At 47.7% G+C, this 16,975-nt stretch overlaps 12 non-coding genes across 12 annotated transcripts; all 12 read right to left on the bottom strand.

Moving 5' to 3' along the window:
- Window positions 1–458: 458 nt before the first annotated feature.
- On the bottom strand, window positions 459–649 carry LOC142687610 (U2 spliceosomal RNA). Its single transcript, XR_012856819.1, has one exon. It is a non-coding gene; the product is annotated as a U2 spliceosomal RNA (small nuclear RNA).
- Window positions 650–1,930: 1,281 nt separating this feature from the next.
- Window positions 1,931–2,121, bottom strand: LOC142687623 (U2 spliceosomal RNA). The gene has a single exon (XR_012856830.1). It is a non-coding gene; the product is annotated as a U2 spliceosomal RNA (small nuclear RNA).
- Window positions 2,122–3,402: 1,281 nt separating this feature from the next.
- LOC142687635 (U2 spliceosomal RNA) lies at window positions 3,403–3,593 on the bottom strand. Its single transcript, XR_012856841.1, has one exon. It is a non-coding gene; the product is annotated as a U2 spliceosomal RNA (small nuclear RNA).
- Window positions 3,594–4,870: 1,277 nt separating this feature from the next.
- LOC142687647 (U2 spliceosomal RNA) lies at window positions 4,871–5,061 on the bottom strand. The gene has a single exon (XR_012856852.1). It is a non-coding gene; the product is annotated as a U2 spliceosomal RNA (small nuclear RNA).
- Window positions 5,062–6,357: 1,296 nt separating this feature from the next.
- LOC142687659 (U2 spliceosomal RNA) lies at window positions 6,358–6,548 on the bottom strand. Its single transcript, XR_012856863.1, has one exon. It is a non-coding gene; the product is annotated as a U2 spliceosomal RNA (small nuclear RNA).
- A 1,301-nt stretch (window positions 6,549–7,849) lies between these two features.
- On the bottom strand, window positions 7,850–8,040 carry LOC142687671 (U2 spliceosomal RNA). Its single transcript, XR_012856874.1, has one exon. It is a non-coding gene; the product is annotated as a U2 spliceosomal RNA (small nuclear RNA).
- Window positions 8,041–9,328: 1,288 nt separating this feature from the next.
- LOC142687684 (U2 spliceosomal RNA) lies at window positions 9,329–9,519 on the bottom strand. Its single transcript, XR_012856886.1, has one exon. It is a non-coding gene; the product is annotated as a U2 spliceosomal RNA (small nuclear RNA).
- Window positions 9,520–10,783: 1,264 nt separating this feature from the next.
- On the bottom strand, window positions 10,784–10,974 carry LOC142687696 (U2 spliceosomal RNA). Its single transcript, XR_012856897.1, has one exon. It is a non-coding gene; the product is annotated as a U2 spliceosomal RNA (small nuclear RNA).
- A 1,292-nt stretch (window positions 10,975–12,266) lies between these two features.
- On the bottom strand, window positions 12,267–12,457 carry LOC142687708 (U2 spliceosomal RNA). Its single transcript, XR_012856908.1, has one exon. It is a non-coding gene; the product is annotated as a U2 spliceosomal RNA (small nuclear RNA).
- Window positions 12,458–13,741: 1,284 nt separating this feature from the next.
- Window positions 13,742–13,932, bottom strand: LOC142687720 (U2 spliceosomal RNA). The gene has a single exon (XR_012856919.1). It is a non-coding gene; the product is annotated as a U2 spliceosomal RNA (small nuclear RNA).
- A 1,292-nt stretch (window positions 13,933–15,224) lies between these two features.
- LOC142687733 (U2 spliceosomal RNA) lies at window positions 15,225–15,415 on the bottom strand. Its single transcript, XR_012856930.1, has one exon. It is a non-coding gene; the product is annotated as a U2 spliceosomal RNA (small nuclear RNA).
- A 1,276-nt stretch (window positions 15,416–16,691) lies between these two features.
- On the bottom strand, window positions 16,692–16,882 carry LOC142687745 (U2 spliceosomal RNA). Its single transcript, XR_012856941.1, has one exon. It is a non-coding gene; the product is annotated as a U2 spliceosomal RNA (small nuclear RNA).
- Between the last annotated feature and the right edge of the window lie 93 nt (window positions 16,883–16,975).

Genomic DNA, 16,975 nt, shown 5'->3' on the forward strand with positions numbered 1-16,975 from the left:
TGTACACAGGTAGGTCCATTGTGGCGGGCAGGCGAGCGGGCGGGCTGCTTTATTGGCTGTTTGCTGTTCCCCTACTCCACTCCACTATTTGACTGTTGTGCTGCATCAATCAATCAATCAATCAATCAATCAATCAATCAATCAATCAATCAATCAATCAGTGGCTGGCTCAGGTGCAGCTCTTTAACTTACCTAAAAGGGAGGGCGGAGAGAAGACAAGGAAGGTGAATGAGGTGTTCCAATGTGAAATGCCGGAAACACAGAAACACAGACGACACACAACAAGAGGTGGCAATCTATTCATTAATTGCATTTAATCAATGAGCTCATTATCACTCATGCATTGTCCAACAGGTGTTGAAATAATGGGATTAAAAGGGGAGATCCCTTCAGAAAGACAGAAACAATAGCAAAGACAAAAAACACTTTTGGAATCTGCTTTTAGTCAACACATAAGGAAAGGGTGCACCGGTCCTGGAAATACTGCAATACCAGGTCAATGCGTGGAGTGGACAGAGCAAGCTCTATTTCCATCTCCCTGTTCTAAAAATCCATTTAATATATGGTCCCCAGATAGGGGACGTATCAGATATTAAACTGATAAGAACAGATACTACACTTGATCTTAGCCAAAAGGCCGAGAAGCGATAACCCGAACGGGCCGCGCGTTGCCCGAGCCTGCCCGATACTGCTGTTCAGCCCTTGCAGCGATTCAGCCTACTTCTAGGAAATTCCATGGGGCCCTGCAGGCTCACACACTCACAGCTACACGGGAGGTGAATAAAGGCCGGAGAGGAAGCCAGACAGGATTTGCTTCTTTTGCTTGCACCACAATGCAGTGCTGAAAGAGGAGGAATCTACATAAAAACGCCTTCCTGGCAACGCCCAAATGCCCTGCTGCCATGCAGATAAACACTGGCAGCGGCAGCAAGTGCATGCCCACAGCCACCCCTTGTTCCTTCACACCTTGTATCAGCTGTAATCCAGTCCAGTCCAGTGCTGCCTGCTGAGCAGCACTGACCAACACTGCCTTGGCCCAGGCTTTTATCTCTGAGGCCCCATTATGATGTCAGAAAGCTGGCTCTGGAATCCTGAGGGCTCCACTATGACACGTGCAAAGTTCCGTCTGAACTTTATATAAGACGGTGAGGCTCAGTCAGTCACTCAGTGTTGCCTGAGAGGGCAACACTGCAACAGCCGGCCGCCAGGCTGTCTTTTTTTTTGCACAGCTAGTTGCCTCCAGGAGGCCACAAGAGGGAGACAAGGGAATCCACCAACTTTACAGACAACTTCTCCTTGCTCCTACAACCTCCATCCTTGCACAGTTTGTTATTCTTCTAGGTAACATAGTAACAAATCCAAATTGCTGCTCTCTTTGTAGGCAAGCAAGGCTTTGTTGCAACTGCAATTCTTACTTCTTCTTGAAATGTAGGGACGACAGTACATTCCATCACATCCATCTAGTGTACACAGGTAGGTCCATTGTGGCGGGCAGGCGAGCGGGCGGGCTGCTTTATTGGCTGTTTGCTGTTCCCCTACTCCACTCCACTATTTGACTGTTGTGCTGCATCAATCAATCAATCAATCAATCAATCAATCAATCAATCAATCAATCAATCAATCAATCAATCAGTGGCTGGCTCAGGTGCAGCTCTTTAACTTACCTAAAAGGGAGGGCGGAGAGAAGACAAGGAAGGTGAATGAGGTGTTCCAATGTGAAATGCCGGAAACACAGAAACACAGACGACACACAACAAGAGGTGGCAATCTATTCATTAATTGCATTTAATCAATGAGCTCATTATCACTCATGCATTGTCCAACAGGTGTTGAAATAATGGGATTAAAAGGGGAGATCCCTTCAGAAAGACAGAAACAATAGCAAAGACAAAAAACACTTTTGGAATCTGCTTTTAGTCAACACATAAGGAAAGGGTGCACCGGTCCTGGAAATACTGCAATACCAGGTCAATGCGTGGAGTGGACAGAGCAAGCTCTATTTCCATCTCCCTGTTCTAAAAATCCATTTAATATATGGTCCCCAGATAGGGGACGTATCAGATATTAAACTGATAAGAACAGATACTACACTTGATCTTAGCCAAAAGGCCGAGAAGCGATAACCCGAACGGGCCGCGCGTTGCCCGAGCCTGCCCGATACTGCTGTTCAGCCCTTGCAGCGATTCAGCCTACTTCTAGGCAATTCCATGGGGCCCTGCAGGCTCACACACTCACAGCTACACGGGAGGTGAATAAAGGCCGGAGAGGAAGCCAGACAGGATTTGCTTCTTTTGCTTGCACCACAATGCAGTGCTGAAAGAGGAGGAATCTACATAAAAACGCCTTCCTGGCAACGCCCAAATGCCCTGCTGCCATGCAGATAAACACTGGCAGCGGCAGCAAGTGCATGCCCACAGCCACCCCTTGTTCCTTCACACCTTGTATCAGCTGTAATCCAGTCCAGTCCAGTGCTGCCTGCTGAGCAGCACTGACCAACACTGCCTGGGCCCAGGCTTTTATCTCTGAGGCCCCATTATGATGTCAGAAAGCTGGCTCTGGAATCCTGAGGGCTCCACTATGACACGTGCAAAGTTCCGTCTGAACTTTATATAAGACGGTGAGGCTCAGTCAGTCACTCAGTGTTGCCTGAGAGGGCAACACTGCAACAGCCGGCCGCCAGGCTGTCTTTTTTTTGCACAGCTAGTTGCCTCCAGGAGGCCACAAGAGGGAGACAAGGGACTGCAAAATGGAAAATAGGCATCCACCAACTTTACAGACAACTTCTCCTTGCTCCTACAACCTCCATCCTTGCACAGTTTGTTATTCTTCTAGGTAACATAGTAACAAATCCAAATTGCTGCTCTCTTTGTAGGCAAGCAAGGCTTTGTTGCAACTGCAATTCTTACTTCTTCTTGAAATGTAGGGACGACAGTACATTCCATCACATCCATCTAGTGTACACAGGTAGGTCCATTGTGGCGGGCAGGCGAGCGGGCGGGCTGCTTTATTGGCTGTTTGCTGTTCCCCTACTCCACTCCACTATTTGACTGTTGTGCTGCAATCAATCAATCAATCAATCAATCAATCAATCAATCAATCAATCAGTGGCTGGCTCAGGTGCAGCTCTTTAACTTACCTAAAAGGGAGGGCGGAGAGAAGACAAGGAAGGTGAATGAGGTGTTCCAATGTGAAATGCCGGAAACACAGAAACACAGACGACACACAACAAGAGGTGGCAATCTATTCATTAATTGCATTTAATCAATGAGCTCATTATCACTCATGCATTGTCCAACAGGTGTTGAAATAATGGGATTAAAAGGGGAGATCCCTTCAGAAAGACAGAAACAATAGCAAAGACAAAAAACACTTTTGGAATCTGCTTTTAGTCAACACATAAGGAAAGGGTGCACCGGTCCTGGAAATACTGCAATACCAGGTCAATGCGTGGAGTGGACAGAGCAAGCTCTATTTCCATCTCCCTGTTCTAAAAATCCATTTAATATATGGTCCCCAGATAGGGGACGTATCAGATATTAAACTGATAAGAACAGATACTACACTTGATCTTAGCCAAAAGGCCGAGAAGCGATAACCCGAACGGGCCGCGCGTTGCCCGAGCCTGCCCGATACTGCTGTTCAGCCCTTGCAGCGATTCAGCCTACTTCTAGGCAATTCCATGGGGCCCTGCAGGCTCACACACTCACAGCTACACGGGAGGTGAATAAAGGCCGGAGAGGAAGCCAGACAGGATTTGCTTCTTTTGCTTGCACCACAATGCAGTGCTGAAAGAGGAGGAATCTACATAAAAACGCCTTCCTGGCAACGCCCAAATGCCCTGCTGCCATGCAGATAAACACTGGCAGCGGCAGCAAGTGCATGCCCACAGCCACCCCTTGTTCCTTCACACCTTGTATCAGCTGTAATCCAGTCCAGTCCAGTGCTGCCTGCTGAGCAGCACTGACCAACACTGCCTGGGCCCAGGCTTTTATCTCTGAGGCCCCATTATGATGTCAGAAAGCTGGCTCTGGAATCCTGAGGGCTCCACTATGACACGTGCAAAGTTCCGTCTGAACTTTATATAAGACGGTGAGGCTCAGTCAGTCACTCAGTGTTGCCTGAGAGGGCAACACTGCAACAGCCGGCCGCCAGGCTGTCTTTTTTTTGCACAGCTAGTTGCCTCCAGGAGGCCACAAGAGGGAGACAAGGGACTGCAAAATGGAAAATAGGCATCCACCAACTTTACAGACAACTTCTCCTTGCTCCTACAACCTCCATCCTTGCACAGTTTGTTATTCTTCTAGGTAACATAGTAACAAATCCAAATTGCTGCTCTCTTTGTAGGCAAGCAAGGCTTTGTTGCAACTGCAATTCTTACTTCTTCTTGAAATGTAGGGACGACAGTACATTCCATCACATCCATCTAGTGTACACAGGTAGGTCCATTGTGGCGGGCAGGCGAGCGGGCGGGCTGCTTTATTGGCTGTTTGCTGTTCCCCTACTCCACTCCACTATTTGACTGTTGTGCTGCAATCAATCAATCAATCAATCAATCAATCAATCAATCAATCAGTGGCTGGCTCAGGTGCAGCTCTTTAACTTACCTAAAAGGGAGGGCGGAGAGAAGACAAGGAAGGTGAATGAGGTGTTCCAATGTGAAATGCCGGAAACACAGAAACACAGACGACACACAACAAGAGGTGGCAATCTATTCATTAATTGCATTTAATCAATGAGCTCATTATCACTCATGCATTGTCCAACAGGTGTTGAAATAATGGGATTAAAAGGGGAGATCCCTTCAGAAAGACAGAAACAATAGCAAAGACAAAAAACACTTTTGGAATCTGCTTTTAGTCAACACATAAGGAAAGGGTGCACCGGTCCTGGAAATACTGCAATACCAGGTCAATGCGTGGAGTGGACAGAGCAAGCTCTATTTCCATCTCCCTGTTCTAAAAATCCATTTAATATATGGTCCCCAGATAGGGGACGTATCAGATATTAAACTGATAAGAACAGATACTACACTTGATCTTAGCCAAAAGGCCGAGAAGCGATAACCCGAACGGGCCGCGCGTTGCCCGAGCCTGCCCGATACTGCTGTTCAGCCCTTGCAGCGATTCAGCCTACTTCTAGGCAATTCCATGGGGCCCTGCAGGCTCACACACTCACAGCTACACGGGAGGTGAATAAAGGCCGGAGAGGAAGCCAGACAGGATTTGCTTCTTTTGCTTGCACCACAATGCAGTGCTGAAAGAGGAGGAATCTACATAAAAACGCCTTCCTGGCAACGCCCAAATGCCCTGCTGCCATGCAGATAAACACTGGCAGCGGCAGCAAGTGCATGCCCACAGCCACCCCTTGTTCCTTCACACCTTGTATCAGCTGTAATCCAGTCCAGTCCAGTGCTGCCTGCTAAGCAGCACTGACCAACACTGCCTGGGCCCAGGCTTTTATCTCTGAGGCCCCATTATGATGTCAGAAAGCTGGCTCTGGAATCCTGAGGGCTCCACTATGACACGTGCAAAGTTCCGTCTGAACTTTATATAAGACGGTGAGGCTCAGTCAGTCACTCAGTGTTGCCTGAGAGGGCAACACTGCAACAGCCGGCCGCCAGGCTGTCTTTTTTTTGCACAGCTAGTTGCCTCCAGGAGGCCACAAGAGGGAGACAAGGGACTGCAAAATGGAAAATAGGCATCCACCAACTTTACAGACAACTTCTCCTTGCTCCTACAACCTCCATCCTTGCACAGTTTGTTATTCTTCTAGGTAACATAGTAACAAATCCAAATTGCTGCTCTCTTTGTAGGCAAGCAAGGCTTTGTTGCAACTGCAATTCTTACTTCTTCTTGAAATGTAGGGACGACAGTACATTCCATCACATCCATCTAGTGTACACAGGTAGGTCCATTGTGGCGGGCAGGCGAGCGGGCGGGCTGCTTTATTGGCTGTTTGCTGTTCCCCTACTCCACTCCACTATTTGACTGTTGTGCTGCATCAATCAATCAATCAATCAATCAATCAATCAATCAATCAATCAATCAATCAATCAATCAGTGGCTGGCTCAGGTGCAGCTCTTTAACTTACCTAAAAGGGAGGGCGGAGAGAAGACAAGGAAGGTGAATGAGGTGTTCCAATGTGAAATGCCGGAAACACAGAAACACAGACGACACACAACAAGAGGTGGCAATCTATTCATTAATTGCATTTAATCAATGAGCTCATTATCACTCATGCATTGTCCAACAGGTGTTGAAATAATGGGATTAAAAGGGGAGATCCCTTCAGAAAGACAGAAACAATAGCAAAGACAAAAAACACTTTTGGAATCTGCTTTTAGTCAACACATAAGGAAAGGGTGCACCGGTCCTGGAAATACTGCAATACCAGGTCAATGCGTGGAGTGGACAGAGCAAGCTCTATTTCCATCTCCCTGTTCTAAAAATCCATTTAATATATGGTCCCCAGATAGGGGACGTATCAGATATTAAACTGATAAGAACAGATACTACACTTGATCTTAGCCAAAAGGCCGAGAAGCGATAACCCGAACGGGCCGCGCGTTGCCCGAGCCTGCCCGATACTGCTGTTCAGCCCTTGCAGCGATTCAGCCTACTTCTAGGAAATTCCATGGGGCCCTGCAGGCTCACACACTCACAGCTACACGGGAGGTGAATAAAGGCCGGAGAGGAAGCCAGACAGGATTTGCTTCTTTTGCTTGCACCACAATGCAGTGCTGAAAGAGGAGGAATCTACATAAAAACGCCTTCCTGGCAACGCCCAAATGCCCTGCTGCCATGCAGATAAACACTGGCAGCGGCAGCAAGTGCATGCCCACAGCCACCCCTTGTTCCTTCACACCTTGTATCAGCTGTAATCCAGTCCAGTCCAGTGCTGCCTGCTGAGCAGCACTGACCAACACTGCCTTGGCCCAGGCTTTTATCTCTGAGGCCCCATTATGATGTCAGAAAGCTGGCTCTGGAATCCTGAGGGCTCCACTATGACACGTGCAAAGTTCCGTCTGAACTTTATATAAGACGGTGAGGCTCAGTCAGTCACTCAGTGTTGCCTGAGAGGGCAACACTGCAACAGCCGGCCGCCAGGCTGTCTTTTTTTTTGCACAGCTAGTTGCCTCCAGGAGGCCACAAGAGGGAGACAAGGGACTGCAAAATGGAAAATAGGCATCCACCAACTTTACAGACAACTTCTCCTTGCTCCTACAACCTCCATCCTTGCACAGTTTGTTATTCTTCTAGGTAACATAGTAACAAATCCAAATTGCTGCTCTCTTTGTAGGCAAGCAAGGCTTTGTTGCAACTGCAATTCTTACTTCTTCTTGAAATGTAGGGACGACAGTACATTCCATCACATCCATCTAGTGTACACAGGTAGGTCCATTGTGGCGGGCAGGCGAGCGGGCGGGCTGCTTTATTGGCTGTTTGCTGTTCCCCTACTCCACTCCACTATTTGACTGTTGTGCTGCATCAATCAATCAATCAATCAATCAATCAATCAATCAATCAATCAATCAATCAATCAATCAATCAGTGGCTGGCTCAGGTGCAGCTCTTTAACTTACCTAAAAGGGAGGGCGGAGAGAAGACAAGGAAGGTGAATGAGGTGTTCCAATGTGAAATGCCGGAAACACAGAAACACAGACGACACACAACAAGAGGTGGCAATCTATTCATTAATTGCATTTAATCAATGAGCTCATTATCACTCATGCATTGTCCAACAGGTGTTGAAATAATGGGATTAAAAGGGGAGATCCCTTCAGAAAGACAGAAACAATAGCAAAGACAAAAAACACTTTTGGAATCTGCTTTTAGTCAACACATAAGGAAAGGGTGCACCGGTCCTGGAAATACTGCAATACCAGGTCAATGCGTGGAGTGGACAGAGCAAGCTCTATTTCCATCTCCCTGTTCTAAAAATCCATTTAATATATGGTCCCCAGATAGGGGACGTATCAGATATTAAACTGATAAGAACAGATACTACACTTGATCTTAGCCAAAAGGCCGAGAAGCGATAACCCGAACGGGCCGCGCGTTGCCCGAGCCTGCCCGATACTGCTGTTCAGCCCTTGCAGCGATTCAGCCTACTTCTAGGCAATTCCATGGGGCCCTGCAGGCTCACACACTCACAGCTACACGGGAGGTGAATAAAGGCCGGAGAGGAAGCCAGACAGGATTTGCTTCTTTTGCTTGCACCACAATGCAGTGCTGAAAGAGGAGGAATCTACATAAAAACGCCTTCCTGGCAACGCCCAAATGCCCTGCTGCCATGCAGATAAACACTGGCAGCGGCAGCAAGTGCATGCCCACAGCCACCCCTTGTTCCTTCACACCTTGTATCAGCTGTAATCCAGTCCAGTCCAGTGCTGCCTGCTGAGCAGCACTGACCAACACTGCCTGGGCCCAGGCTTTTATCTCTGAGGCCCCATTATGATGTCAGAAAGCTGGCTCTGGAATCCTGAGGGCTCCACTATGACACGTGCAAAGTTCCGTCTGAACTTTATATAAGACGGTGAGGCTCAGTCAGTCACTCAGTGTTGCCTGAGAGGGCAACACTGCAACAGCCGGCCGCCAGGCTGTCTTTTTTTTGCACAGCTAGTTGCCTCCAGGAGGCCACAAGAGGGAGACAAGGGACTGCAAAATGGAAAATAGGCATCCACCAACTTTACAGACAACTTCTCCTTGCTCCTACAACCTCCATCCTTGCACAGTTTGTTATTCTTCTAGGTAACATAGTAACAAATCCAAATTGCTGCTCTCTTTGTAGGCAAGCAAGGCTTTGTTGCAACTGCAATTCTTACTTCTTCTTGAAATGTAGGGACGACAGTACATTCCATCACATCCATCTAGTGTACACAGGTAGGTCCATTGTGGCGGGCAGGCGAGCGGGCGGGCTGCTTTATTGGCTGTTTGCTGTTCCCCTACTCCACTCCACTATTTGACTGTTGTGCTGCATCAATCAATCAATCAATCAATCAATCAATCAATCAATCAATCAATCAATCAGTGGCTGGCTCAGGTGCAGCTCTTTAACTTACCTAAAAGGGAGGGCGGAGAGAAGACAAGGAAGGTGAATGAGGTGTTCCAATGTGAAATGCCGGAAACACAGAAACACAGACGACACACAACAAGAGGTGGCAATCTATTCATTAATTGCATTTAATCAATGAGCTCATTATCACTCATGCATTGTCCAACAGGTGTTGAAATAATGGGATTAAAAGGGGAGATCCCTTCAGAAAGACAGAAACAATAGCAAAGACAAAAAACACTTTTGGAATCTGCTTTTAGTCAACACATAAGGAAAGGGTGCACCGGTCCTGGAAATACTGCAATACCAGGTCAATGCGTGGAGTGGACAGAGCAAGCTCTATTTCCATCTCCCTGTTCTAAAAATCCATTTAATATATGGTCCCCAGATAGGGGACGTATCAGATATTAAACTGATAAGAACAGATACTACACTTGATCTTAGCCAAAAGGCCGAGAAGCGATAACCCGAACGGGCCGCGCGTTGCCCGAGCCTGCCCGATACTGCTGTTCAGCCCTTGCAGCGATTCAGCCTACTTCTAGGCAATTCCATGGGGCCCTGCAGGCTCACACACTCACAGCTACACGGGAGGTGAATAAAGGCCGGAGAGGAAGCCAGACAGGATTTGCTTCTTTTGCTTGCACCACAATGCAGTGCTGAAAGAGGAGGAATCTACATAAAAACGCCTTCCTGGCAACGCCCAAATGCCCTGCTGCCATGCAGATAAACACTGGCAGCGGCAGCAAGTGCATGCCCACAGCCACCCCTTGTTCCTTCACACCTAGTATCAGCTGTAATCCAGTCCAGTCCAGTGCTGCCTGCTGAGCAGCACTGACCAACACTGCCTGGGCCCAGGCTTTTATCTCTGAGGCCCCATTATGATGTCAGAAAGCTGGCTCTGGAATCCTGAGGGCTCCACTATGACACGTGCAAAGTTCCGTCTGAACTTTATATAAGACGGTGAGGCTCAGTCAGTCACTCAGTGTTGCCTGAGAGGGCAACACTGCAACAGCCGGCCGCCAGGCTGTCTTTTTTTTGCACAGCTAGTTGCCTCCAGGAGGCCACAAGAGGGAGACAAGGGACTGCAAAATGGAAAATAGGCATCCACCAACTTTACAGACAACTTCTCCTTGCTCCTACAACCTCCATCCTTGCACAGTTTGTTATTCTTCTAGGTAACATAGTAACAAATCCAAATTGCTGCTCTCTTTGTAGGCAAGCAAGGCTTTGTTGCAACTGCAATTCTTACTTCTTCTTGAAATGTAGGGACGACAGTACATTCCATCACATCCATCTAGTGTACACAGGTAGGTCCATTGTGGCGGGCAGGCGAGCGGGCGGGCTGCTTTATTGGCTGTTTGCTGTTCCCCTACTCCACTCCACTATTTGACTGTTGTGCTGCATCAATCAATCAATCAATCAATCAATCAGTGGCTGGCTCAGGTGCAGCTCTTTAACTTACCTAAAAGGGAGGGCGGAGAGAAGACAAGGAAGGTGAATGAGGTGTTCCAATGTGAAATGCCGGAAACACAGAAACACAGACGACACACAACAAGAGGTGGCAATCTATTCATTAATTGCATTTAATCAATGAGCTCATTATCACTCATGCATTGTCCAACAGGTGTTGAAATAATGGGATTAAAAGGGGAGATCCCTTCAGAAAGACAGAAACAATAGCAAAGACAAAAAACACTTTTGGAATCTGCTTTTAGTCAACACATAAGGAAAGGGTGCACCGGTCCTGGAAATACTGCAATACCAGGTCAATGCGTGGAGTGGACAGAGCAAGCTCTATTTCCATCTCCCTGTTCTAAAAATCCATTTAATATATGGTCCCCAGATAGGGGACGTATCAGATATTAAACTGATAAGAACAGATACTACACTTGATCTTAGCCAAAAGGCCGAGAAGCGATAACCCGAACGGGCCGCGCGTTGCCCGAGCCTGCCCGATACTGCTGTTCAGCCCTTGCAGCGATTCAGCCTACTTCTAGGCAATTCCATGGGGCCCTGCAGGCTCACACACTCACAGCTACACGGGAGGTGAATAAAGGCCGGAGAGGAAGCCAGACAGGATTTGCTTCTTTTGCTTGCACCACAATGCAGTGCTGAAAGAGGAGGAATCTACATAAAAACGCCTTCCTGGCAACGCCCAAATGCCCTGCTGCCATGCAGATAAACACTGGCAGCGGCAGCAAGTGCATGCCCACAGCCACCCCTTGTTCCTTCACACCTTGTATCAGCTGTAATCCAGTCCAGTCCAGTGCTGCCTGCTGAGCAGCACTGACCAACACTGCCTGGGCCCAGGCTTTTATCTCTGAGGCCCCATTATGATGTCAGAAAGCTGGCTCTGGAATCCTGAGGGCTCCACTATGACACGTGCAAAGTTCCGTCTGAACTTTATATAAGACGGTGAGGCTCAGTCAGTCACTCAGTGTTGCCTGAGAGGGCAACACTGCAACAGCCGGCCGCCAGGCTGTCTTTTTTTTGCACAGCTAGTTGCCTCCAGGAGGCCACAAGAGGGAGACAAGGGACTGCAAAATGGAAAATAGGCATCCACCAACTTTACAGACAACTTCTCCTTGCTCCTACAACCTCCATCCTTGCACAGTTTGTTATTCTTCTAGGTAACATAGTAACAAATCCAAATTGCTGCTCTCTTTGTAGGCAAGCAAGGCTTTGTTGCAACTGCAATTCTTACTTCTTCTTGAAATGTAGGGACGACAGTACATTCCATCACATCCATCTAGTGTACACAGGTAGGTCCATTGTGGCGGGCAGGCGAGCGGGCGGGCTGCTTTATTGGCTGTTTGCTGTTCCCCTACTCCACTCCACTATTTGACTGTTGTGCTGCATCAATCAATCAATCAATCAATCAATCAATCAATCAATCAATCAATCAATCAATCAGTGGCTGGCTCAGGTGCAGCTCTTTAACTTACCTAAAAGGGAGGGCGGAGAGAAGACAAGGAAGGTGAATGAGGTGTTCCAATGTGAAATGCCGGAAACACAGAAACACAGACGACACACAACAAGAGGTGGCAATCTATTCATTAATTGCATTTAATCAATGAGCTCATTATCACTCATGCATTGTCCAACAGGTGTTGAAATAATGGGATTAAAAGGGGAGATCCCTTCAGAAAGACAGAAACAATAGCAAAGACAAAAAACACTTTTGGAATCTGCTTTTAGTCAACACATAAGGAAAGGGTGCACCGGTCCTGGAAATACTGCAATACCAGGTCAATGCGTGGAGTGGACAGAGCAAGCTCTATTTCCATCTCCCTGTTCTAAAAATCCATTTAATATATGGTCCCCAGATAGGGGACGTATCAGATATTAAACTGATAAGAACAGATACTACACTTGATCTTAGCCAAAAGGCCGAGAAGCGATAACCCGAACGGGCCGCGCGTTGCCCGAGCCTGCCCGATACTGCTGTTCAGCCCTTGCAGCGATTCAGCCTACTTCTAGGCAATTCCATGGGGCCCTGCAGGCTCACACACTCACAGCTACACGGGAGGTGAATAAAGGCCGGAGAGGAAGCCAGACAGGATTTGCTTCTTTTGCTTGCACCACAATGCAGTGCTGAAAGAGGAGGAATCTACATAAAAACGCCTTCCTGGCAACGCCCAAATGCCCTGCTGCCATGCAGATAAACACTGGCAGCGGCAGCAAGTGCATGCCCACAGCCACCCCTTGTTCCTTCACACCTTGTATCAGCTGTAATCCAGTCCAGTCCAGTGCTGCCTGCTGAGCAGCACTGACCAACACTGCCTGGGCCCAGGCTTTTATCTCTGAGGCCCCATTATGATGTCAGAAAGCTGGCTCTGGAATCCTGAGGGCTCCACTATGACACGTGCAAAGTTCCGTCTGAACTTTATATAAGACGGTGAGGCTCAGTCAGTCACTCAGTGTTGCCTGAGAGGGCAACACTGCAACAGCCGGCCGCCAGGCTGTCTTTTTTTTGCACAGCTAGTTGCCTCCAGGAGGCCACAAGAGGGAGACAAGGGACTGCAAAATGGAAAATAGGCATCCACCAACTTTACAGACAACTTCTCCTTGCTCCTACAACCTCCATCCTTGCACAGTTTGTTATTCTTCTAGGTAACATAGTAACAAATCCAAATTGCTGCTCTCTTTGTAGGCAAGCAAGGCTTTGTTGCAACTGCAATTCTTACTTCTTCTTGAAATGTAGGGACGACAGTACATTCCATCACATCCATCTAGTGTACACAGGTAGGTCCATTGTGGCGGGCAGGCGAGCGGGCGGGCTGCTTTATTGGCTGTTTGCTGTTCCCCTACTCCACTCCACTATTTGACTGTTGTGCTGCATCAATCAATCAATCAATCAATCAATCAATCAATCAATCAATCAATCAGTGGCTGGCTCAGGTGCAGCTCTTTAACTTACCTAAAAGGGAGGGCGGAGAGAAGACAAGGAAGGTGAATGAGGTGTTCCAATGTGAAATGCCGGAAACACAGAAACACAGACGACACACAACAAGAGGTGGCAATCTATTCATTAATTGCATTTAATCAATGAGCTCATTATCACTCATGCATTGTCCAACAGGTGTTGAAATAATGGGATTAAAAGGGGAGATCCCTTCAGAAAGACAGAAACAATAGCAAAGACAAAAAACACTTTTGGAATCTGCTTTTAGTCAACACATAAGGAAAGGGTGCACCGGTCCTGGAAATACTGCAATACCAGGTCAATGCGTGGAGTGGACAGAGCAAGCTCTATTTCCATCTCCCTGTTCTAAAAATCCATTTAATATATGGTCCCCAGATAGGGGACGTATCAGATATTAAACTGATAAGAACAGATACTACACTTGATCTTAGCCAAAAGGCCGAGAAGCGATAACCCGAACGGGCCGCGCGTTGCCCGAGCCTGCCCGATACTGCTGTTCAGCCCTTGCAGCGATTCAGCCTACTTCTAGGCAATTCCATGGGGTCCTGCAGGCTCACACACTCACAGCTACACGGGAGGTGAATAAAGGCCGGAGAGGAAGCCAGACAGGATTTGCTTCTTTTGCTTGCACCACAATGCAGTGCTGAAAGAGGAGGAATCTACATAAAAACGCCTTCCTGGCAACGCCCAAATGCCCTGCTGCCATGCAGATAAACACTGGCAGCGGCAGCAAGTGCATGCCCACAGCCACCCCTTGTTCCTTCACACCTTGTATCAGCTGTAATCCAGTCCAGTCCAGTGCTGCCTGCTGAGCAGCACTGACCAACACTGCCTGGGCCCAGGCTTTTATCTCTGAGGCCCCATTATGATGTCAGAAAGCTGGCTCTGGAATCCTGAGGGCTCCACTATGACACGTGCAAAGTTCCGTCTGAACTTTATATAAGACGGTGAGGCTCAGTCAGTCACTTAGTGTTGCCTGAGAGGGCAACACTGCAACAGCCGGCCGCCAGGCTGTCTTTTTTTTGCACAGCTAGTTGCCTCCAGGAGGCCACAAGAGGGAGACAAGGGACTGCAAAATGGAAAATAGGCATCCACCAACTTTACAGACAACTTCTCCTTGCTCCTACAACCTCCATCCTTGCACAGTTTGTTATTCTTCTAGGTAACATAGTAACAAATCCAAATTGCTGCTCTCTTTGTAGGCAAGCAAGGCTTTGTTGCAACTGCAATTCTTACTTCTTCTTGAAATGTAGGGACGACAGTACATTCCATCACATCCATCTAGTGTACACAGGTAGGTCCATTGTGGCGGGCAGGCGAGCGGGCGGGCTGCTTTATTGGCTGTTTGCTGTTCCCCTACTCCACTCCACTATTTGACTGTTGTGCTGCATCAATCAATCAATCAATCAATCAATCAATCAATCAATCAATCAATCAATCAATCAGTGGCTGGCTCAGGTGCAGCTCTTTAACTTATCTAAAAGGGAGGGCGGAGAGAAGACAAGGAAGGTGAATGAGGTGTTCCAATGTGAAATGCCGGAAACACAGAAACACAGACGACACACAACAAGAGGTGGCAATCTATTCATTAATTGCATTTAATCAATGAGCTCATTATCACTCATGCATTGTCCAACAGGTGTTGAAATAATGGGATTAAAAGGGGAGATCCCTTCAGAAAGACAGAAACAATAGCAAAGACAAAAAACACTTTTGGAATCTGCTTTTAGTCAACACATAAGGAAAGGGTGCACCGGTCCTGGAAATACTGCAATACCAGGTCAATGCGTGGAGTGGACAGAGCAAGCTCTATTTCCATCTCCCTGTTCTAAAAATCCATTTAATATATGGTCCCCAGATAGGGGACGTATCAGATATTAAACTGATAAGAACAGATACTACACTTGATCTTAGCCAAAAGGCCGAGAAGCGATAACCCGAACGGGCCGCGCGTTGCCCGAGCCTGCCCGATACTGCTGTTCAGCCCTTGCAGCGATTCAGCCTACTTCTAGGCAATTCCATGGGGCCCTGCAGGCTCACACACTCACAGCTACACGGGAGGTGAATAAAGGCCGGAGAGGAAGCCAGACAGGATTTGCTTCTTTTGCTTGCACCACAATGCAGTGCTGAAAGAGGAGGAATCTACATAAAAACGCCTTCCTGGCAACGCCCAAATGCCCTGCTGCCATGCAGATAAGCACTGGCAGCGGCAGCAAGTGCATGCCCACAGCCACCCCTTGTTCCTTCACACCTTGTATCAGCTGTAATCCAGTCCAGTCCAGTGCTGCCTGCTGAGCAGCACTGACCAACACTGCCTGGGCCCAGGCTTTTATCTCTGAGGCCCCATTATGATGTCAGAAAGCTGGCTCTGGAATCCTGAGGGCTCCACTATGACACGTGCAAAGTTCCGTCTGAACTTTATATAAGACGGTGAGGCTCAGTCAGTCACTCAGTGTTGCCTGAGAGGGCAACACTGCAACAGCCGGCCGCCAGGCTGTCTTTTTTTTGCACAGCTAGTTGCCTCCAGGAGGCCACAAGAGGGAGACAAGGGACTGCAAAATGGAAAATAGGCATCCACCAACTTTACAGACAACTTCTCCTTGCTCCTACAACCTCCATCCTTGCACAGTTTGTTATTCTTCTAGGTAACATAGTAACAAATCCAAATTGCTGCTCTCTTTGTAGGCAAGCAAGGCTTTGTTGCAACTGCAATTCTTACTTCTTCTTGAAATGTAGGGACGACAGTACATTCCATCACATCCATCTAGTGTACACAGGTAGGTCCATTGTGGCGGGCAGGCGAGCGGGCGGGCTGCTTTATTGGCTGTTTGCTGTTCCCCTACTCCACTCCACTATTTGACTGTTGTGCTGCATCAATCAATCAATCAATCAATCAATCAATCAATCAATCAGTGGCTGGCTCAGGTGCAGCTCTTTAACTTACCTAAAAGGGAGGGCGGAGAGAAGACAAGGAAGGTGAATGAGGTGTTCCAATGTGAAATGCCGGAAACACAGAAACACAGACGACACACAACAAGAGGTGGCAATCTATTCATTAATTGCATTTAATCAATGAGCTCATTATCACTCATGCATTGTCCAACAGGTGTTGAAATAATGGGATTAAAAGGGGAGATCCCTTCAGAAAGACAGAAACAATAGCAAAGACAAAAAACACTTTTGGAATCTGCTTTTAGTCAACACATAAGGAAAGGGTGCACCGGTCCTGGAAATACTGCAATACCAGGTCAATGCGTGGAGTGGACAGAGCAAGCTCTATTTCCATCTCCCTGTTCTAAAAATCCATTTAATATATGGTCCCCAGATAGGGGACGTATCAGATATTAAACTGATAAGAACAGATACTACACTTGATCTTAGCCAAAAGGCCGAGAAGCGATAACCCGAACGGGCCGCGCGTTGCCCGAGCCTGCCCGATACTGCTGTTCAGCCCTTGCAGCGATTCAGCCTACTTCTAGGCAATTCCATGGGGC

This window comes from Rhinoderma darwinii, assembly GCF_050947455.1.
Source record: "Rhinoderma darwinii isolate aRhiDar2 chromosome 5 unlocalized genomic scaffold, aRhiDar2.hap1 SUPER_5_unloc_24, whole genome shotgun sequence".
Classification (NCBI taxonomy): Eukaryota; Metazoa; Chordata; class Amphibia; order Anura; family Rhinodermatidae; genus Rhinoderma; species Rhinoderma darwinii.